Source organism: Thalassophryne amazonica, unplaced genomic scaffold, assembly GCF_902500255.1.
Source record: "Thalassophryne amazonica unplaced genomic scaffold, fThaAma1.1, whole genome shotgun sequence".
Taxonomy (NCBI): Eukaryota; Metazoa; Chordata; class Actinopteri; order Batrachoidiformes; family Batrachoididae; genus Thalassophryne; species Thalassophryne amazonica.
Window position 1 is genome coordinate 169,480 of NW_022986265.1, and position 23,683 is coordinate 193,162.

Genomic DNA, 23,683 nt, shown 5'->3' on the forward strand with positions numbered 1-23,683 from the left:
CTGGATTTTGTCACGGGCCTCCCGCCGTCCCAGGGCATGACGACCATCTTCACGATAGTGGACCGGTTCTCCAAGGCGGCCCACTTCGTGGCCCTCCCGAAGCTCCCCACGGCCCAGGAGACTGCAGACCTCCTGGTCCACCACGTCGTCCGTCTGCATGGGATACCTACCGACATCGTCTCTGATCGTGGTCCCCAGTTCTCCTCACACGTCTGGAGGAGCTTCTGCCGGGAACTGGGGGCCACTGTGAGCCTCTCGTCCGGGTATCACCCGCAGACCAATGGACAGGCAGAACGGGCCAATCAGGAATTGGAGCAAGCCCTGCGCTGTGTGACGTCCGCACACCCGACAGCCTGGAGTGAACATCTGGCCTGGATTGAGTATGCGCATAACAGCCAGGTGTCCTCTGCCACCGGCCTCTCCCCATTTGAGGTGTGTTTGGGGTATCAGCCCCCATTGTTTCCCGTGGTGGAGGGAGAGGTCGGTGTGCCCTCGGTCCAGGCCCACCTACGGAAGTGCCGTCGGGTGTGGCGCTCCGCCCGTTCTGCCTTGTTGAAGGCCCGGACGAGGGCGAAGACCCATGCAGACCGCCGGCGATCTCCGGCCCCTGCTTACCAGCCCGGGCAGAAGGTGTGGCTATCCACGAAGGACATCCCCGTCCAGGTGGACTCCCCGAAACTCAAGGACAGGTATATTGGGCCATACAAGATCCTCAAAATCCTCAGTCCTGCCGCAGTGAAGCTCCAACTCCCGTCTTCACTGCGGATCCACCTGGTCTTTCATGTGTCAAGGATCAAACCTCACCACACCTCACCCCTCTGTGCTCCCGGACCGGCGCCGCCTCCTGCCTGGATCATCGACGGGGAGCCGGCTTGGACGGTGCGCCGGCTCCTGGACGTCCGTCGGATGGGCCGGGGGTTCCAGTATTTGGTGGACTGGGAGGGGTATGGACCCGAAGAACGCTCCTGGGTGAAGAGGAGCTTCATCCTGGATCCGGCCCTCCTGGCCGATTTCTACCGCCGTCACCCGGACAAGCCTGGTCGGGCGCCAGGAGGCGCCCGTTGAGGGGGGGGGGGGGGGGTCCTGTTGTGTGGGCCGCCAGAAGAGGAGGTACTGCTGGCCCACCACCAGAGGGCGCCCTGCCTGAAGTGCGGGCTTCAGGCACGAGAGGGCGCTGCCGCCACGGACACAGCCGGGGGATGACAACAATCTGCAGAGGAATGGTCTATTTGAAGAGTTTCAGTCAGGTTTTAGAATTCATCATAGTACAGAAACCGCATTAGTGAAGGTTACAAATGATCATCTTTTGGCCTCAGACAGTGGACTCATCTCTGTGCTCGTCCTGTTAGACCTCAGTGCAGCTTTTGATACTGTTGACCATAAAATTTTATTACAGAGATTAGAGCATGCCATAGGTATTAAAGGCATTGTGCTGCAGTGGTTTGAATCATATTTATCTAATAGATTACAATTTGTTCATGTAAATGGGGAGTCTTCTTCACAGACTAAGGTTAATTATGGAGTTCCACAAGGTTCTGTGCTAGGACCAATTTTATTCACTTTATACATGCTTCCCTTAGCCAGTATTATTAGACAGCATTGCTTAAATTTTCATTGCTACGCAGATGATACCCAGCTTTATCTATCCATGAAGCCAGAGGACACACACCAATTAGCTAAACTGCAGGAATGTCTTACAGACATAAAGACATGGATGACCTCTAATTTCCTGCTTTTAAATTCAGATAAAACTGAAGTTATTGTACTTGGCCCCACAAATCTTAGAAACATGGTGTCTAACCAGATCCTTACTCCAGATGGCATTACCCTGACCTCTAGTAATACTGTGAGAAATCTTGGAGTCATTTTTGGTCAGGATATGTCATTCAATGCGCATATTAAACAAATATGTAGGACTGCTTTTTTGCATTTGCGCAATATCTCTAAATTTAGAAAGGTCTTGTCTCAGAGTGATGCTGAAAAACTAATTCATGCATTTATTTCCTCTAGGCTGGACTATTGTAATTCATTATTATCAGGTTGTCCTAAAAGTTCCCTGAAAAGCCTTCAGTTAATTCAAAATGCTGCAGCTAGAGTACTGACAGGGACTAGGAGAGAGCATATCTCACCCATATTGGCCTCTCTTCATTGGCTTCCTGTTAATTCTAGAATAGAATTTAAAATTCTTCTTCTTACTTATAAGGTTTTGAATAATCAGATCCCATCTTATCTTAGGGACCTCATAGTACCATATCACCCCAATAGAGTGCTTCGCTCTCACTGCAGGGTTACTTGTAGTTCCTAGGGTTTGTAAGAGTAGAATGGGAGGCAGAGCCTTCAGCTTTCAGGCTCCTCTCCTGTGGAACCAGCTCCCAATTCAGATCAGGGAGACAGACACCCTCTCTACTTTTAAGATTAGGCTTAAAACTTTCCTTTTTGCTAAAGCTTATAGTTAGGGCTGGATCAGGTGACCCTGAACCATCCCTTAGTTATGCTGCTATAGCCTTAGACTGCTGTGGGGTTCCCATGATGCACTGAGTGTTTCTTTCTCTTTTTGCTCTGTATGCACAGCTCTGCATTTAATCATTAGTGATTGATCTCTGCTCTCTTCCACAGCATGTCTTTTTCCTGATTCTCTCCCTCAGCCCCAACCAGTCCCAGCAGAAGACTGCCCCTCCCTCAGCCTGGTTCTGCTAGAGGTTTCTTCCTGTTAAAAGGGAGTTTTTCCTTCCCACTGTCACCAAGTGCTTGCTCACAGGGGGTCGTTTTGACCGTTGGGGTTTTCTGTAATTATTGTATGGCTTTTGCTTTACAATATAAAGCGCCTTGGGGCAACTGTTTGTTGTGATTTGGCGCTATATAAATAAAACTGATTTGATTTGATTTGACTTTTATGGACTGTATTGACACACATTTGTGAGAGAAGACCGAGGAGCAGCAGCAGCCAGCAGTTTTTTTTTTTTGTGTGCTCTTAGGTTTTACTGCATTGTGTACACGGCGGTGTCATGACGACACGACGCAACTCGAAGCGGGCTTAATAAGGAATAGTCTTTGTGAAATAATACACAGGCATCATGTAGAATCTTGTCAACAAACTGACAGCCAAAGTAGGCGTCGTATCGCGTTATGTGATTGGTCGTTATCGATAGAAGGTGTCGCTCGATTGGCTAGCACCACGCGGTGTACTCGGCTGCACCAGCGGTCAACTTGGCTCCACCAGCGGTCAACTCGGCATGTGGTACAGCTCAGAAAGTGGCAAATGGGCCAATCAGAAGTTGGCAAAATCACATACCATATAATAAAACATGTTTATTTATTGCTGATATGAAGTTTCTGATAGAAATTTCTTATATAAAAACTTATATAAAAAATTCTGTGTCCCTTGCATAATGTTTCATTTGTATAGTGTGTGCATACTGTCTATGGTACCAGACACTTGAAACAGAAGGATTTCTATGCTGTACTACTGAGGATTACCACCTTATCTGAGGTGGAAAAACTGATCTGTGCCAACAAAAAAAATAATTTTTGGAGATTCTTTTGGTGGATAAGTAAGCACCAGAATGCATTTGAGATTTCACATTTTTCTGGGGGACAAACACCAGACCCCACCAGGGCCTTGCCAAGATCTTTCAGGTTTTTTTTTTCCATGGCTCACTTTCATCATTCAGTTCATTCACAGATTTGTCCGTGCTCATGATGAAAGGTCAACAGTATTGGTTTAATCATTTGTGAAGCATTAGGATTTAATGTGAAGTGTGAACTTCTGTATTAAGGTTGTAACATATGGATCTATATACTTTTTGTGTTCCAGGAGAAGCAGAATGACATCATTCACAGTATCGAACAGCTGAATGACAAAGTTGATGCACTACATCCTTGGACCATCCCTGAAAGTGTCGGTTCCCAGACATACCAGGAGAGAGAACAATGTGGACGCTGCTGACACGATTATCCGAAGGTTGGCCAGCTAAACCAGAAGTGTGGGCTAGAACCAATTACAAGCAGTGCCTGGAAGTAATGGGGCTTCCAGTAAAGTCACTCAAAGAAGTGAGTTAATGTGTTTTCTGTTTGTTAGATCCTCATTACTTTAATAAAGTTTTGCTTTTTCATTTTTTACACAGTATATTATGAAACATGATGTATTTATGGAAATACAGTAACTAAAAGGCCTTTCACATTGCACGCTTTATATGCGTCAGGCAACACCTCCCAACACGTCGTGACATCAGTCGTGTCCCCATGTTGTATGTGCGTTGACGAACCACGAAAAAGCTTTAATATAGCAATTTGATATAGCAGTCAAATTCATTTTGAGGTTAAAAAAAACATTTGCAAGGATTTTTCTTCAGAAAACTGCTCTGTATAAATGAGCAGTCCTGTGACATGTTTCTGTTTTGTAGAGATCAGTGGTTTCTGCCACTAGTCTTCCGTGTTTGGACCCGATGCGTTGTTTCTGTTGGACAATGCGAAGCTTTGTCACAGTTCAGGGCTGACGTCTCTAAAAAGCAATGAAAATAATGAAATTAATGCTTTTTAGACCGATTTGTGGTGCCTCTGATGCTTCCAAAGCGTATGGTGTCAAAGGCCCTTTACACAAATAGCAGTGGATACAGAGGATTAATCATTTTTCTCTGATCTGCTTTCACCTGTGTGGTATACCTCGCTGATGACTAACTTGAGAAAATTCTGCAAGCAAAATAAACAGCTTGTTAAAAATATAGGGCCTGTTCAATAAGGTGTTGAGTTGAATACCAGTTATGACCATGCTCTCAAATTATACAGTATCTGAACAGTAATTTTCAACTTGCAGCTCAAGAGTGCTAATGACAAACTTGATGGCGAGGACAAGGGAACCAGGCACCAGAGGAATGCACAAATCAATACCTTAACTGCATACACCCCTGGAATGGAACAAGGGAAGGATACAGTAACAATCATTGTCAGGGGTGGCTTGTACGCTACAGCTCCTGTTTATCTTTGGCAGTCAGGACAAGTTGGGAACTGTCAAAGGCAGCCTTGCCAGGGACGTGCCACAAATTTACAGAGTTGTCATAGCGGCTGCAATAAATATCACATCAATGGACAGTACTACCATCATTTCTACAATTGTGCCATAATCCCAAGATGTCCTATCCAAGCAGAATCAAAGAAGTATAGACAGGACCATCCTGAACTTTTTCCTGACCCAGATTACAGGTTTGAGAAACTAACAATCTTGCAAATCTGTTTTTATTTTTTTTCATGGGGGGGGGGCAACAGCCAGTCACAGCAGAGAGGCACCATGACGTCTGGTCTCTCTGTGGCTAATCCAACATGGCAGAATCCACTCCAAAACAGCTTAATTTCTGTGTAAATCTAACATGTCTATCATATATTATGTAAAAGCTCCTGAAAAACACTTCGGAAACTGAAAATGCTGTTTTCACAACCTGATAACACCTCTGGAGTGATTTACAAGACATCTCGCGGACATCAGTGTGCACACACATCCCGCGGTCAAAGGTAGCTCATGCATGTGCATATGCATGTCCTCCTTTAGATGCCATTAAAATGTAAATAAAATGTTATTGAGTTTATCCTACAACATCAATATAAACATAGTGGTGAATATATCACTGATACACAGATAACACAATAAAGGGCACATATATATATACATGTCACAGGGGCCTTGTTTTTTTTATCTTTTTTTTTCCTCTCTATTTTTGCTGTGCTTGTCAGTTGCATGTGTAGTTGTGCTTTGATTTGCCGTGCTTTTTTTTTTTTCTTTTCATCATGTGATTGTTGTGTTTTGGTTCTTCTGCACTTGTGTGCTTTTGCATGTTTTGGTTTTCTGAATGAAGTGTAGGTGTTAGTAATTGGGCTCCACCCTCATTGCCCCATGAACTTCTACCATTGGCCACTGTGGCCCACAGACTGGGTTAAAAGCACAGAGTGTGGGTGTGGGGAGGAGGACTTGGAGCAGGGAGGCACACATGAGAGGAAGCCTGACGCAGGTGCAGACGCGGACACGGAAGCAGGACGCCATGTGGAGAGACAGGCCGGAGAGAGACACGTACATCACCCGCTAAACAGTTAAGAGAGGGACGTGTCCCAGACTGCTCGTCTGTGTGCATGCACGTCTTGGTGAGATTTATGCTTGTCCCTGAGTCCTCCCTCTGATCCGTACAGCTTGCTGGGTGTGGAGCACAGGGAAGGAGAGACGCGGATTGCGGCCAGAGGCGCAGGGGATCGAAAGGACAGGATGCGCACACAACGCCTCGCTATATGCTTAAGTAAAAGGGACGTGTCCCAGACTGCTTGTGTGTGTGCGCGCGCACCTTTTTGAGACTGTGCATGGCCCTCAGCCCCTCCCTCTGATCTGTACAGCTGGCTGTGTGTGGAGGTGCGGAGGAGAGACGTGGACCGCGGCCGGAGGTGCAGAAGATGGAGAGGACGAAATGCATGGGCAGCGCCCACGAAGAATAGTGGAGGTCTGACCTGAGCCCCGGGACCACTCGGACGGGATAATCTTTCAGCTCCCTACTGTCCCCACCCAGCTCTATGCAGAGTCTTTTTTTTTTTTTTTTTTTTTTAAAGCAAAATCTTTGTGATTTTATTCTTTTTGACTGAGGCTTTGGGTTTTTTCTTTCTTTATTTTTATTATCTTTTACCGTTCTGGACATTTTATATTGACTTTTTGTAGTTTTAGCTAAATATTTATTTATTTTAATTGTGAATAAACTGTTTTCAATTTTGCCAACATTAGCTTGGGCTGTTTCTTGGGAGTTGTACTTGGTGATTAAAGGACCCTGATTGGTGACATTTCTTTGGCGTTGTCGGCAGGATCACCAGTGCTACTGCTAAGAAATGGACCCAGCTCAGCCAGGCTCCAGTGCAGCTATTAATGCAAACTTTATGATGCCATGGTTTATGGGGGCCGCATGGATTCCAAAATTCAATGGGGAAGCTGCAAAATTTGGGGACTGGAGAGCCCAGGTGGAAGCAATGTTGAGGGCACAAGATTTAAATCCACAGCAGCAGGCAGATTTTTTTGTTTTGGGAGCCTTGGAAGGGGAAGCCACGCAGGAACTAATGCTAGCCAAATCAACTGAAAAGGAGACTGGGGCTAAGGTATTGGCTTTTTTACAAAACCTTTATGCTAAGCCTGCCACAAAAGCAAAATTACGCGTAAATTTTTTTAACTGTAAACAGAGGGCTGACGAATCAATTAACACTTTTATTTTACGCCTCCGCAAAGTGTTTTCTAGGTGGCAAGATTCTGATGTAGACGGGACTGGGGAGGAGGACGACCTGCTTTTGGATCAGTTTATGGTTGATCTTCGTAAAGGGCCGCTTAAACAGGAACTTAGTCGCTAAATGCGGCGTAGACATGATATGACTTTTAAAATAGCTTGTAAAGAGACTCGCACCTTGGAGAAAGCTTGAGGAAGAGGACGATGTGCTGGTGTCAAATCCTGTCGCAGCCTACGCTCCATCAAGGCCAACCCCCTTTGACAGTGAGAAATTAAGGGGAAAGATGCATTCTGAGCTGAAGGAGGAGCTGTTGGGGGAGTTAAGGAAGGAGATTAAAGAGCAATTAAAGGCTATGTCATCTGCAATCGTAGAGGATGTTAAAACTCAGCTCAGAGTTCCGTCTCCAACCCCACAATCTCAAATGGGACATCTATGAACAAGGACCCCCTCTTACCAGTGGGATGAACAAGGGAGGCCCATCTGTCGAAGCTGTGGCACTGCAGGGCATGTCCAGCGCCACTGCTCTCAGAGATCTTCCAGGCCACAGGATTTTTAGCCACCCCTGCAGCTGAGGGCCAAGCAGTGGGGGTGGTTGTTTCAGAGCCCAAAGCGCACTCCATACAGGTCCCAGAACCTGCCACGGCAACAGACCCTGAGTCAAAGATGGTCCTGGTTGGTGAGTGTCCTGATGTGTTTATTAAAGTGAATAATTGTGCAATCCCCTTTATACTTGATAAAGGGTCACAAATATCTTTGATGAGCCAGGCTTTGTTTAGGAAATATATGGAAGGGATTAAATTGAGTAGCCCTGCAGAGGTCCCTTGGCTAACCCTGCGGGCTGCTAATGGCTTACAGATTCCATATATTGGCTGTGTGACTGTAAATTGTGTGATCGGAGGAGTTAACATCTATGGAAAGGAAATTATTATTGTGGAAGATGGATGTCTTGGGCCAGAGAAGGGGATCCTTGGCATGAATATTATTCAAGATCTTTGGTCTTCGCTTACTCAGGGCAACCACCCGGGGCTAGCAGTCTTCAAAACCACTCTGCCTTCAGCTGAAGGTAAGGTGTGGACCAAAGCTTTCACCGAGTGCCAGCAGATCACCATCAGCGGGCCCCGACCTACAGTGGACGGGGTTGCCAGACTTCCACGCCAGTTGCCCGTGACCATCCCCTCCATACACGGAGATGGTGTTATGGACACAGGTAAATGATATTCCTACTAACTGTACTGTTGTTATCGAACCTCTCCCAAGCAGTGATGGGGAGTGGCTGGTTGGGCGGACTTTGGCCACCATGAAAGATGGACGAGTACCCTGCCGGTTTTGCAATCCCAACCCTTATCCAGTAGAGGTACCTCAGTGACTACCATTGGCCCGAGTCACCGAAGTGGACCCAGCGGCGATTCAGGGGGGGCAGGACCGTGTGCTGAACATTGTGGCCCCTGATGTTATAGAGGTGGCAGTAAGGCGCGTTGCTGATATAGCTGAGACACAGAATGACTTGCACCGAGTCATGTCTTTTCAGGGGAGTGGTTTGACTGAAGCACAGCAACAGGAGGCGACTGAATTGTTACTTCGCTGGAGGTCAGTGTTTGCACGCCATGAGGAGGATTTTGGATGCACGGGAGTGGTCAAGCACCAGATCCCCACAGGCACAGCTCCACCAAGCCGGGAGCATTATAGACCGGTGCCCCCGAGCTTGTACACAGAATTGAGGTCCCTGCTGAAGAATATGCTGGACAGTGGAGTGGTAAGGGAAAGCTCCAGCCCATGGGTGGCACCTATTGTCTTGGTAAGGAAAAAAGATGGCTCCCAGCGATTTTGTGTGGACTATCGGAAGTTGAATGCACTGACCCACAAGGATGCTTATCCCCTCCCCCGCATTGAGTCATTAACAGGGTTAAAAGCAGCCAGATGGTATTCCACGTTGGATTTGGCAAGTGGTTATTGGCAAGTTGAGGTAGCTCCAGCTGACCAGGAGAAGACTGCCTTTACCACGCCTTTCGGTCTTGATGAATTTGAGAGGATGCCCTTTGGGCTATGTAATGCGTCTGCGACCTTCCAGAGGCTCATGCAGCGGTGTTTGGGCCATATGGTAAATGACTTTTTGCTCATTTATTTAGATGATGTTGTGGTGTTCTCCTCTGATTTTGACAGCCATCTGCGTCACCTGGAGGAAGTTTTTGCAAAGCTGCAAGAACATGGGTTGAAGCTGCAGCCTCGGAAGTGTTGTCTCTTCAAGAGAAGCGTGAAATACCTGGGGCATGTGATCAGTGAGGAGGGAGTGGCTACTGACCCAGCAAAAATGGAGGTGGTAAAGGACTGGCCTGTCCCTAAGACAGCAAAACAGGTGAAGTCATTCCTTGGGTTTGCTGGTTACTATCGCCGCTTTATAACAAACTTTTATATGATCGCTCTGCCTCTTAACGCTTTGACCCATGGTACTGCTCAAGATTGTACAGCTCCAGTTGCCTGGTCGGAAGAGTGCCAACAGGCTTTTGATAAGCTGAAGGGGGCCCTAGTAAATGCACCAATTCTAGCATATGCAGATTTTTCTCAACCTTTTCGTCTATACACGGATGCCAGCTTTGAGGGCCTGGGAGCAGTACTTGCACAGGTACAGGACAGGAAGGAGAGGGTGATTGCCTACGCGAGCCGCAGTCTCGAACCAATGGAGCGCAACGACCAAAATCATAGTTTGTTTTAGCTAGAGCTGCTGGCATTGAAGTGGGCGGTCACAAAGAAATTTAAAGATTATCTGTATGGTGCAGAATTCACAATTTTTACTGACAATAACCCCCTGGTACACCTGGATACAGCCTGTCTGGGTGCAGTGGAACAGAGGTGGGTAGCTCAGTCGGCTAACTTTAAGTATACCTTAAAGTGCAGCTCTTGTCCTCAGTGCATGTATAATAAATCTGGGACTGATGGCAGGGCCCCATTGAAACCTATTCAGACCTCCTACTCTTTTGAAGTGGTTGGCATTGATTATCTGTCCCTTGGTCACCCGGAAAACAGGTATCAATACATATTGGTGATGTGACCTATTTTAAGATCTTTGTGATTTTATTCTTTTTGACTGAGGCTTTGGGTTTTTTCTTTCTTTATTTTTAGTATCTTTTGCCAGTTCCGGACATTTTCTATTGAGTTTTTGTAGTTTCAGCTAAATATTTATTTATTTTAATTGTGAATAAACTGTTTTCAATTTTCAGATCAAATCAATTTTATTTATATAGCACCAAATCACAACAAACAGTTGCCCCAAGCGCTCAAGGCAGCTAGAGGGGAGGGAGTGTCCTTGCCTCAAGTGGAGGAGTTTAAGTATCTCGGGGTCTTGTTCACAAGTGAGAGACGGATGGAGCGTGAGATCGATAGACGGATCAGTGCAGCATCTGCAGTGATGCGGTCGCTGTATCGGACCGTCATGGTGAAGAGAGAGCTGAGTAGGGGGGCAAAACCCTCGATTTACCGATCGATCTACGTTCCGATCCTCACCTCGCGAGTACAAGCGGCCGAGATGAGTTTCCTCCGCAGGGTGGCTGGGTGCTCCCTTAGAGATAGGGTGAGGAGCTCAGTCACTCGGGAGGAGCTCGGAGTTGAGCCGCTGCTCCTCCACATCGAAAGGAGTCCGGATGCCCCCTGGACGCCTCGCTGGAGAGGTGTTCCGGGCACGTCCCATTGGGAGGAGGCCCCAGGGAAGACCCAGGACATGCTGGAAGGATTACATCTCTCGGCTGGCTTGGGAACACCTTGGGGTTCCTCCGGAGGAGCTGGGGGAGGTGTGTGTGGATCAGGAGGTCTGGGTAGCTTTGCTTGAGCTGCTGCCCCCGCGACCCGACTCCAGATAAAGCGGCAGAAAATGGATGGATGGATGGATGTAAGAATTTTAAATTCTATTCTGGAATTAACAGGGAGCCAATGAAGAGAGGCCAATATGGGTGAAATATGCTCTCTCCTTCTAGTCCCTGTCAGTACTCTAGCTGCAGCATTTTGAATTAACTGAAGGCTTTTCAGGGAACTTTTAGGACAACCTGATAATAATGAATTACAATAGTCCAGCCTAGAAGAAATAAATGCATGAATTAGCTTTTCAGCATCACTCTGAGACAAGACCTTTCTAATTTTAGAGATATTGCGTAAATGCAAAAAAGCAGTCCTGCATATTTGTTTAATATGCGCATTGAATGACATATCCTGATCAAAAATGACTCCAAGATTTCTCACAGTATTACTGGAGGTCAGGGTAATGCCATCCAGAGTAAGGATCTGGTTAGACACCATGTTTCTAAGATTTGTGGGGCCAAGTACAATAACTTCAGTTTTATCTGAATTTAAAAGCAGGAAATTAGAGGTCATCCATGTCTTTATGTCTGAAAGACATTCCTGCAGTTTAACTAATTGGTGTGTGTCCTCTGGCTTCATGGATAGATAGAGCTGGGTATCATCTGCGTAACAATGAAAATTTAAGCAATGCTTTCTAATAATACTGCCTAAGGGAAGCATGTATAAAGTGAATAAAATTGGTCCTAGCACAGAACCTTGTGGAACTCCATAATTAACCTTAGTCTGTGAAGAAGATTCCCCATTTACATGAACAAATTGTAATCTATTAGATAAATATGATTCAAACCACCGCAGCGCAGTGCTTTTAATACCTATGGCATGCTCTAATTTATAAATTTTATGGTCAACAGTATCAAAAACTGCACTGAGGTCTAACAGGACAAGCACAGAGATGAGTCCACTGTCTGAGGCCATAAGAAGATCATTTGTAACCTTCACTAATGCTGTTTCTGTACTATGATGAATTTTAAACCCTGACTGAAACTCTTCAAATAGACCATTCCTCTGCAGATGATCAGTTAGCTGTTTTACAACTACCCTTTCAAGAATTTTTGAGAGAAAAGGAAGGTTGGAGATTGGCCTATAATTAGCTAAGATAGCTGGGTCAAGTGATGGCTTTTTAAGTAATGGTTTAATTACTGCCACCTTAAAAGCCTGTGGTACATAGCCAACTAATAAAGATAGATTAATCATATTTAAGATCGAAGCATTAACTAATGGTAGGGCTTCCTTGAGCAGCCTGGTAGGAATGGGGTCTATTAGAAATACTGATGGTTTGGAGGAAGTAACTAATGAAAATAACTCAGAACAATTGGAGAGAAAGAGTCTAGCCAAATACCAGCATTACTGAAGACAGCCGAACATAAAGATACGTCTTTGGGATGGTTATGAATAATTTTTTCTCTGATAGTTAAAATTTTATTTGCAAAGAAAGTCATGAAGTCATTACTAGTTAAAGTTAAAGGAATACTCGGCTCAATAGAGCTCTGACTCTTTGTCAGCCTGGCTACAGTGCTGAAAAGAAACCTGGGGTTGTTCTTATTTTCTTCAATTAGTGATGAATAGTAAGATGTCCTAGCTTTACGGAGGGCTTTTTTTTATAGAGCAACAGACTCTTTTTCCAGGCTAAGTGAAGATCTTCTAAATTAGTGAGACGCCATTTCCTCTCCAACTTACGGGTTATATGCTTTAAGCTGCGAGTTTGTGAGTTATACCACAGAGTCAGGCACTTCTGAATTTAAGGCTCTCTTTTTCAGAGGAGCTACAGCATCCAAAGTTGTCCTCAATGAGGATGTAAAACTATTGACGAAATAATCTATCTCACTCAGAGTTTAGGTAGCTACTCTGCACTGTGTTGGTATATGGCATTGGAGAACATAAAGAAGGAATCATATCCTTAAACCTAGTTACAGTGCTTTCTGAAAGACTTCTAGTGTAATGAAACTTATTCCCCACTGCTGGGTAGTCCATCAGAGTAAATGTAAATGTTATTAAGAAATGATCTGACAGAAGGGGGTTTTCAGGGAATACTGTTAAGTCTTCAATTTCCATACCATAAGTCAGAACAAGATCTAAGATATGATTAAAGTGGTGGGTGGACTCATTTACATTTTGAGCAAAGCCAATTGAGTCTAATAATAGATTAAATGCAGTGTTGAGGCTGTCATTCTCAGCATCTGTGTGGATGTTAAAATCGCCCACTATAATTATCTGAGCTAAGCACTAAGTCAGACAAAAGGTCTGACAATTCACAGAGAAACTCACAGTAACGACCAGGTGGACGATAGATAACAACAAATAAAACTGGTTTTTGGGACTTCCAATTTGGATGGACAAGACTAAGAGTCAAGCTTTCAAATGAATTAAAGCTCTGTCTGGGTTTTTGATTAATTAATAAGCTGGAATGGAAGATTGCTGCTAATCCTTCGCCTCGGCCCGTGCTACGAGCGTTCTGGCAGTTAGTGTGACTCGTGGGTGTTGACTCATTTAAACTAACATTCATCCTGCTGTAACCAGGTTTCTGTAAGGCAGAATAAATCAATATGTTAATCAATTATTATATCATTTACTAACAGGGACTTAGAAGAGAGAGACCTAATGTTTAATAGACCACATTTAACTGTTTTAGTCTGTACGGAAGCGTATTGCATTCACTGGATAAAAAAAAATTTGACCACTGGTCTCGTAATTACGAGAAAAGATCTCGTTATTATGAGATCTTTTCTCGTAATTATGAGATCTTTTCTCATAATTACGAGAAAAGAAATCTTGTAATTACGAGATCAGGTGCCTCCTGATCTCGTAATCAGGTGTATCCAGCTTCCGTATGCGCGTTTCCTCAGTGATCAGCTGGCATGATGGCGCTGTCACAATTAATCTGCTATTACCACCTTCTTGGTCTGAGACACTGGGAAATACTGATATTTCTTAAAAATGAGGATGATATTAATATTAGTATGTCAACACTGCGCAGGCATCTCAAGTCGTTGGGATTGTTCCGGCGGAAAGCCCAGTCTGACGTGCTGGACATCGCTCTCTTTCTGCAGGAGCAGTTGAACCAATACGGTATGCTTCATGGATACAAATTCATGCATTTGAAATGCATCCAAGATGGTTTGGTAGTGACTCAGAGAACTGTGCGGCACCTGCTTAAAATCCTAGATCCTCAGGGAGTAGAGCTGAGGCAACGGAACCGTCTAAGACGACGCCTGTATGCAAACCCGGGCCCCAACTTCTTATGGCACATCGATTCCTACGACAAACTGAAACCATATGGAATATGTATTAACGGTGCTGTTGATGGATTTTCACGTATGGTCATTTGGCTGCATGCTTATACCACCAATAGCAACCCCAGAGTTATTTCTGGTTACTTCATTGATGAAGTTGAAGACAGGAGTGGCGCGCCCACACGAATCAGGGCAGACCTGGGCACTGAGAACCCTGAGAACCGCTCAGTGGAGCAGATGCAGATGTTTTTAAGAGGTACCCATGACGATGAGTTCAGTGAGAGATGCTACATTACCGGTTCAAGCAATCACAACCAAAGGATTGAACAATGGTGGGGATTTTTAAGGAAACACCATGCACAATTCTGGATCAATGTATTCCAAGATTTAAAGGACCATGACCACTTCTCAGGGGACTTCATCGACAAAAAATCTCATACAATTCACATGCTTGGAAATAATTGAGGTAAGTCTTTCTCTCCTTTTGGGTGAATGAAGATAGCACTTTGAATGAGTTAAGTAATGAATTAGGTCTGTTTGTTACCTTCACTGGGCTAGACTTTTTATTCTGTCAATAAATCATGACTTGCCCTGAGATATGCTGGCACTGTTCATATGCCCAGCTGATCCAGTTGTTTAGTACAGTTTTGTGCGCTGTGATCATCTCTCTCCCTTCCAAGCTGTTCATAGTCACAGTTCAAATGTGAATAAGAATCCCAAAGTATTTTCTTCCTGAGCTGCTAAAAAAAAAAAAAAATGTTGCAAAAGACTCACATTCACAACAGGTTAATTATTTCTCAGTTCAAACCTCATGAGCTTCACTTAAGTTCAGAATGAATTTTACACAGAAGACTTATCTGTCATCAGATTTATTAGATTCCCTTCACAGCCTCTTTGGGGTGAAAAATGGCTGCAGTGTCATTAAAGTATGGGATAAAAAATGAGTAAGTTTAGGCTAAGTGTTTTTTTTTTTTTTTTTTCTTGTTTGCTTTTCTTCTTCTAGAGAGAGCTGCAGGACCTTACTAACCTGTGGAATTGCCACAGAATTCGCCCCAGTAGGAATGCAGTTTCTCCAAGTGGACGACCACTATTGATGTACAACCTTCCCCATCTGTTTGGCACCACAAACTACATCAAGGCAGTATCCCATCAACAGATCCAGGCTTGTAGAGAGGAATGCCTGCCAAGAGGTCCAAATCCATGTGATGAGACTGTTTTTGACATTTGCTGCCTTGCAGTGTCAGAAAACTATCTGCATCCACCTACTTCTTCTGAGGAGGCAATTGAACTCTACCTTTTCTTACGAGCCTACATCCACACTCAGATTTAATAGTAAGTATAGTGCTAAAGGCCTAGTATAGTGGTTCCAAAAGTTTGACCCATAATCAAAAAAATCAAAGTCTATCCAGTACCCAGGACCCCACCTCATATTTTTTTATCCATAAACTCAGAAAATAGTAAAATAAAAAATATTATGTGTGTGTGTGTTAAAGTTCCCCACAGTCATTATCTATTTTTGTCTAACAGTACAAAACCAAAAGATATTGAATCAATCAACTATCATTCAAGATAGTGAATCATTTAGTTCCACAAATAAAAGCAATAAAGGGTGAGCGGTGATTAGCTTCTGAAATGGCCCTTTTCACTTGTAATGATGGATGTCACCGCGGCCACAGTCCACAGGCTGCTTTCACTTTCTTTTCAGCAACTCGGCTCCACTTAATGCTGCAAAAATGAAGTGAATTCAGCAATTTACAATTAAACCAGCTTCAGGACAGGACTGAAGAACAGATTTATCAGATTTATTTTAAGAACAGATTTATCAAACTAATGTGGTTGTGATTTTGTTTAAATTTATACTCATAAATTTATTCAAAATGAAAGTGTTGTTCGTGTGTGTGGTGGAGATACAGTTTTACATCGTGTGTTTGCCTTTTTAAATTATTATTATAAAAACGTGGTAGAAAATATTAATTGTTGCATTGATTTGTTACTGTATTGTTTTTCTTTCTCTACATCTTTGCTTAATAAAAATTAAAACAGTTATTCAGTTATCAAAGCAGTGGTTTACTGATCTTTGGTCGATTGACTTAGTTAAATATTGTAACTGATCCAGCTGATCTGGAGAGAGGACTTACTTTGTTTTGTGTAATCTGAATCTTGAGGAGGTTGTTGTTGTTGTCGTCCATTCAGCTGCTCCCATTTTTGTTAGGGGTCACCACAGTGGATACAGCCAGATCCACACTGGTATTTGGCACAAGTTTTACACCGGATGCCCTTCCTGACGCAACTCCAGTGTAACCTGGAGAAACACACAGAGCCGCTGGTGTTCCAAAGAGGTCTCCCATCCAAGTATTAACCAGGTCCTGCACTGTTTAGCTTCTGAGATCTGACGGGATCAGGCTGACACAGAGCAGACCAGCTGCAGAGGCTTGATGAAGTAAAATGCCAAAATCCAAAATAAATAAAGCAGAAATGACAAAAAAAAAAGGCTAAAAAAAATCACATTATGTTCCAAAAATATTTTCCTGTATCATATCTTGTCATCTTGTGACCCTTTTGATTAATCCAGTAATGTCTTGTGGGGGGTCCAGACTCCTGAGCCCCAGACCAAGAATTACTGGCCTAGTAGGCCTAGAACGACAGTATACTAATATCAGCAACAAAAAGCAAAAAAAAAAAAAAGTACATCAACAATTAACATGGATCAACAATAATAAAGTGTGTTGCTTTGATTCATGCACCATTTTGTAAAATGTCTTGAATGACTCCCACTGTTTCAGTTTATTAGGTTAGGGATAAGGGATGGAAATTAGCCACTGGCTATAATCCTGCATATTTACATGAAACTGTTTATTAATATGTACTGTCCCTAATTTAAAAAATAAATCTATAATTTAGCTTTATTAATCCCCACAGGGAAACAGATCCACCACAAGGTCACAAAACAAGCAAACAGTCAACAAACATCAGAAATACAAGAAGTTTATGATTGAGTTGTTGGTTTTATTGTGTGTTCTTTTGTGACTAATCAACTTACCATATTGTTAGTCACAATTCTAGTCCTGGTTAAAACCAACAATACATTCAGATTTTTATGGTTCTTTAAAGAGTAACAATGTTGTCTTTTTTCTGTGTTTCAGGCTGTTCCCAGACAGACAGCAGCGACCTGCAGAAAGATAACTAGCCAACCGGTGAATTTTAACTTTAAAATTGCCTGTAACTGACCTGAAATACCATTGTCACTGTTGTTATTTTTGTTGTTAATATCTGTCTAATTAATGTTTTGTAATCACCATGGCAGTGGCAATTGCAAATTTACCTGTATTACATCTGAATGTCATTTTAGTATGAAGACAATTGAAACCTGTGAGGTACAGTGTGTGTTTAAAGTCTTGATTATGTGTAATGTATATACACTGTGGGCTTTGTCAAAAGAGTAAATAATTTATAGGCTCTGTTATAACTTTGATTCAAACACTTTACCTGATTTATAAAGGGACCAACTGGTACCAACTGTGCCCAAATCTTTGTAATATAATATTGAAATTCAAGCACTCTGGAATTCATCTTCAGGATTATCGGTCTCTTAAAAAATGCTGAAAAATTACATTAGACAGCAAATGGTGAACACTAATATCATTAATGTGGCATTTTGTTGAATGCAATGAAGTTAATAAAAACTTTTTTGTAGTTTGTGTTGTATTAAGTGAATACATACTGATAAGTGGCACCTAACACAAAAGGAAATCCACACAAGATAAACAAAAGAACACATTTAATTAATGGCACTTAACATTAATGAAGTATAAAGTCAGTACATTATAACTCATTTTACAACTATTAGCAGAGCTTGCCTTTATTATGAACATAGTACTTGAAAACTGAATTGATCAAATCTGTGACAGATTGCCACAGCCAAAATTAAAGTAAAGGTTTATTGGGGCAACCTACCAACATAGTACTGGCCTCACCCAGAACAATATTTTAATCATTTGCATGAAACATTTGTCTTACTTATAATTTGAATAGCACTCATAATAACTTTGACTAGAATTAACACCACAGAACACACTGCTGGTACGTAATAATCTTTCAAGTTATGTGATGTGAGGGGCCAGCCTTCAAAACCATCACAGTGAAAAAAAAAACAACCTCTGAGTTCAACTGAACATTAATACATCAATGTCTGAGGGGTTGCAGTGCATCAAAGACACACTAATAACACCACAAGCAGACAACTATGAATTAACAGGGCAGCCATTATTGCACTTTTCTAATGTATAAAAGTTTCACACTGAATGATACTGTCAAACACATACCCATAATGGACAACTGGCCTCTGGATTTGCTATAACATTGCAAGATATGAAATTAATATATAACAGCAACCTTTGAACCACACAGTATGTTTACACAGCTCTGATATGAATATGCTGATACAGTGCCCTCCAAAAGTATTGGAACACTTGGTATTTCACACATTTTAATTTGTCATTTCAAAAACAAACAAAAAAAAATTAAAATGATCTTCCTTAAACTCAAAGCAGATCTCTTAACTTGATATAAATTAATAAAAAATATAAATGCCAAGATGGTGGGTTGCATATGTAATACAATGCTTTGGTATAATACCTATAAATAATCCATTTTATTTCCAGTTTTCTTCAGACAAGTCAGGGGATGGATACATGGACATTTCCAAGTCACTGAATATGTCTTGGACTTGATTTACATAAATTATGAGGAAATACAAACAGTTTGGAGAAGTGATGAAGTGGAATAGAGAATGGTTTTCCTTCACCAAAATATCAAATCTATCTCAGTTGTACTTTCTGGCAAATTGTAGCTGAACTTTCAGGTCTTCTTTTTAAGAAAATCCTCCTCTGTGCACTTCATCATGAAGGTGTATAACTGAGGATACAAAATGCGAAACATACACTGTGCACAATTTCTCAGCCACAGAAGCCCGTAACTTCTTCTGGGTTGTCTGGGTGTCTTGGTGGCTTTCCTCACTCTTCTCCTTCTTGCACAGTCACTCAGTTTTTGAGAACTGTCTACTCCACACAGATTTACCACAGAGTGCCATACTGTTTGTATTTCTTCATAACTGATGTAAGAAAGTCCAAGACATATTCAGTGATTTGGAAATGTTCATGTATCCATCCCCTGACTTGTGTCTCATTACTTATGCAATCCATCATCTTGGCTGTTAGATTTTGAATGAATTTATACCAAGTTGTAGAGATTTACTTTCAGTTTGACTCTAAGGAAGATCTTTTTTTTTGTATTTGAAATGTCTTAAACAAATTTAAATGTGTGAAATATCAATTGTCCCAATACGTCTGAAGAGCACAGTATATGATATAATCATGTCTGCTTTTAACTTGCAGTATTTTTTTTGAACTACATGCCAAACTGCAAAAAATAAAATAATCTCTTGAGTTTATCTCATAGACGAACTGTAGAACTTCTAGAACAGACTGGTATAAAAAAGTGCAATTTGATTCAGAATTTTGGGACTTCATTTGAGACACAAAACGTTTCTTGAAATCTACTTCTGTCTGAGGTTTCTGATATTTAAGAGTGCAGTTTGGTTACATTCAGAATGTCAATATGGACCCTGCTTGGTCTGTACACATGCCATTCCTCACTACACAATATCCATAGTGTAATAGTTACTCATCAGGACATTCTCCATCTCCACACGTAACTCTGGGTAGGAGTTATATGTACAGGGTAACTCCAAAACCGATCCACAGGTGTGTGCAACTGGTCTACGTTGCAGTCCCTCCAAAGCTGTAAATATAACTTCTATGTTTGTGACACAGATAATATCGGAGCCTGTTACAAATCTCAGCAGCCTTCTGAGACCCACTTCATCCAATCCTCGTATGTACTGCTGTAAAAATCCAAGGGCTTGTCTCTCAGCTGGACTCTCTGGTCTTGACTCAGTTAGCTTTAGGACTTTCCTGCAAGTTGGTTTTTTGTCTGTATACATGATCTGTAATTTTGCTGGTGTGGTTATGGTGGTCTTCAGGAGTTGTGCTGCAACTGCTGACATGTTATCCAGAGCATACTTTGGCTGCTGTATGATTTCTTTGTGTGCAGCTTGAAGGAGGACAGCTTTAAGGTTGTCTTGTGATGGAACCGTTTTCACTCCCAGACGATCCAGCAGATCTAATAACTCATCCTGGCCATCACTATCAAGGTCTCCCTCTAAGGCAACAGTTATGAGTTCTCTCTCACACTGACTCAGGTACAACATCATAGATTCAAACAGTGAATCAGTAGGCACAGCATGCTCTCCAAATATCAGTGCTGTGGTAAATGCTGGGGCAAGGCGCAATGGAAAGTATCCTTGATCCAGAAATCCCTTGACCAGTATTCTTCCCACAGCTCTCCACTCTTCCTCCTGCCACTTTGGTGACAGAGATGGCACCCTCATTTCTGCCCCCTCTGCTGCAGAATCCAAAAATTCTGTCCAAAAAGCAGCATAGGGATCTCTGGCCACACCATCTGCATCTGCACCCCTTTCATTAATAAAAGAAAACTTTAAAGGATACTTCAACATTAACTCATCTTTGAACTGACAAATCATTTCCTCTAAAAGATTCACTCTGTGAAGTTTGAGACTCACATAATGCTGGTCATAGTCTGCATCAGAACTTGAGCAGTCAGTATGTTGTTCATGGTCCCCTGACACAGGAGTGGATGTGGAGGGGGCACTGTTGATGTCTTTCTCAACTGAAGTGAAAACTGGGGTGGCATCATCCAGCTGAATCTCTGGGGGTGTGTCATTATGTGCATCACCACCTGAATGGACAGCACAGCCAACACGATCCTCTGAGACAGGAGTGGATGTGGACAGGGCAACACTGACGTCTTCATTTGTTGGTGTGAAAATTGGAACAGCAGAATTCAGTTGGACCTCTGAGAGTGGGTAACAGTGTGCACTTGAATGGACTGCATGGTCATCTGCTAAGACAGGACAGCTTGTAGTAAAGGCAACACTGAAAATCTCCTCCATGGGAAAGAAAAGTGGAACAGTGTCATCCAGCTGGCTTGGAGAGGATCCACCTACTAGGCCACCAATGATCACCTCTGAATGATCAGACTCAGAGGTAAGATCAACAACATTTGAGTCTTCAGCTGCACCCGATTGTTCTCTTTGTGGTTCATTCAGTCTGCTTGGCTTTTCTTGGTGCTCATCAGAATTGGTCTGTATCTGCTGCTCTCCTATAGTGTCACCACATTTGTCCTTTTTTCTGTCCACTTCTGTGTCCGATAAGTCTACCAAGTGTGTTGTGCTTAGGTAGAACCGTAAAATCCCAAATTTTGACACTGTGTACAAGTCGCCAACAGTACTGCTGTCATCAAGGCGTGATTCCTTAAAGTCATAAATGTCGTGTACAAAATCCTCCCATTTTCCTTTTTTCGACTCACCATCTGGAAAAAACAGTTCTTTGGCAAGTGACAAAATGTCTGTCTTGGTTGAATACTTGGATACCTCAAGTACCCTGGTGCCACCACCAGAACGCTTCCTCACTTGTTTTCCATCATGGATCCACCCCAACTCAATTTTTCTTGTACTCTTAACAGCATTTTTAGAACGATCCCGGATTGGGTTTTTTGCACTTCTTGCAGGCCAGGGTTCCTGTTCATATTCCTCATCTTGACTTGCTGTTGCTGTCCTTAGTTTCTTTCGAAGTTTTTCAAGAAGGGACATCCTTGAACTACTGTCTTTTTGTTTTTCTTTGTCCAGACAGTATCGCCTCAGAGCAATCCTGTCACCATAAGCTGGTATATAGCGTGCAAGGTAGGCATCTTCTATTTCTCTGATAAGTGACGTGTCAATCTGTGAAGAAACATTAAAAACAAAAAGTTAACTTTAAATGAACTGCCAGTTAATTTGTGCCTGAGTATATGGTGATATACTAGGGCTGAACAATTAACTGAAATTTAATTCAAATTGCAATATGGACCTCTGCAATTCTCTTAGCATCTTTCCCTTAGCATTCTGCAGTAATGTCCTGGCCAACCTCTTATCCCCTCCTCCCCCCTCTTTCTCTAGCTAGCTCTTCTTCCCCCTCCTCTGCTTCTCTACGTCTGCCTCCCTCCCTCCCTTTCTCTAGCTCTACTTCTTAACCTGATCCCCCCCCCTTCTCTATGTCTCCTCCCTCCATCCCTCTCCTCCTCCCCCCCCTAATTACGACATCAGGATCTCATAATTATGAGATCTTGTCTCGTAATTATGAGAAAAGATCTCGTAATTATGAGATCAGGATCTCATAATTACGAGAAAAGATCTCATAATTACGAGATCTTTTCTCGTAATTACGAGATCAGTGGTCAAATTTTTTTTTATCCAGTGAATGCAATACGCTTCCGTAAGTCTGTGGTGCAGTTGAAGGTGCTATATTATTTTTTCTTTTTGAATTTTTATGCTTAAATAGATTTTTGCTGGTTATTGGTAGTCTGGGAGCAGGCACCGTCTCTACGGGGATGGGGTAATGAGGGGATGGCAGGGGGAGAGAAGCTGCAGAGAGGTGTGTAAGACTACAACTCTGCTTCCTGGTCCCAACCCTGGATAGTCACGGTTTGGAGGATTTAAGAAAATTGGCCAGATTTCTAGAAATGAGAGCTGCTCCATCCAAAGTGGGATGGATGCCGTCTCTCCTAAGAAGACCAGGTTTTCCCCAGAAGCTTTGCCAATTATCTATGAAGCCCACCTCATTTTTTGGACACCACTCAGACAGCCAGCAATTCAAGGAGAACATGCGGCTAAACATGTCACTCCCGGTCTGAAGAAGAAAACATCTCTGCTCTTCAGAATGGGACAAAAGTGTCTTTAAAAACTCCACCAGAGCTCAAAGCTGCAGAAGAGACTTTCATCTGGTTAAATGTCCCAAGTGTCCAGCAAACCAACACCTGCTGTTTCATTTTATGTTTTAACATTAAATGAATGGATCATTAAACATGTCCGTGAAGACGCCCCGCCCTGGTTTGCAGAATTTTAAAATATTCAGTCACTAGAATAGTAAAATTCATATTTTAGAAATTGATCTGTCTCTCATTGCAGTATTCAAAGCAATCACACAGTCAACGAGGACATAATTAAATGTTGAAATGACTAAATTATAAAATGGTTTCATCTTGAGGTTTATGTCACATTAACAATCACACTGCAGTCAGTGTTAAATTATCTCCTGTTGCATTTATAATAAACATTTGTATTTATTTACAGTGTCTGTTTTTCTGGTTGAAATGAGACATAAATAATCTATCAGTCTTAAATAATGTACAAATTTTCATGCTATTAATTTGTCTAAAAATAAATGTCCAAGGTTCCTTATGTTAAACAAGAA

The 23,683-nt window shown here is 42.6% G+C and overlaps 1 long non-coding RNA gene across 2 annotated transcripts; it reads left to right on the forward strand.

Moving 5' to 3' along the window:
• The first annotated feature begins 3,994 nt into the window (after window positions 1-3,994).
• On the forward strand, window positions 3,995-18,008 carry LOC117505896. Of its 2 annotated transcripts, none has more exons than XR_004559299.1 (3): window positions 3,995-4,050; window positions 15,319-15,647; window positions 17,459-18,008. It is a non-coding gene; the product is annotated as an uncharacterized LOC117505896 (long non-coding RNA). The 2 variants fall into 2 exon arrangements; XR_004559298.1 differs by lacking the exon at window positions 3,995-4,050 and adding an exon at window positions 6,656-7,915.
• The last annotated feature ends 5,675 nt before the right edge of the window (window positions 18,009-23,683 follow it).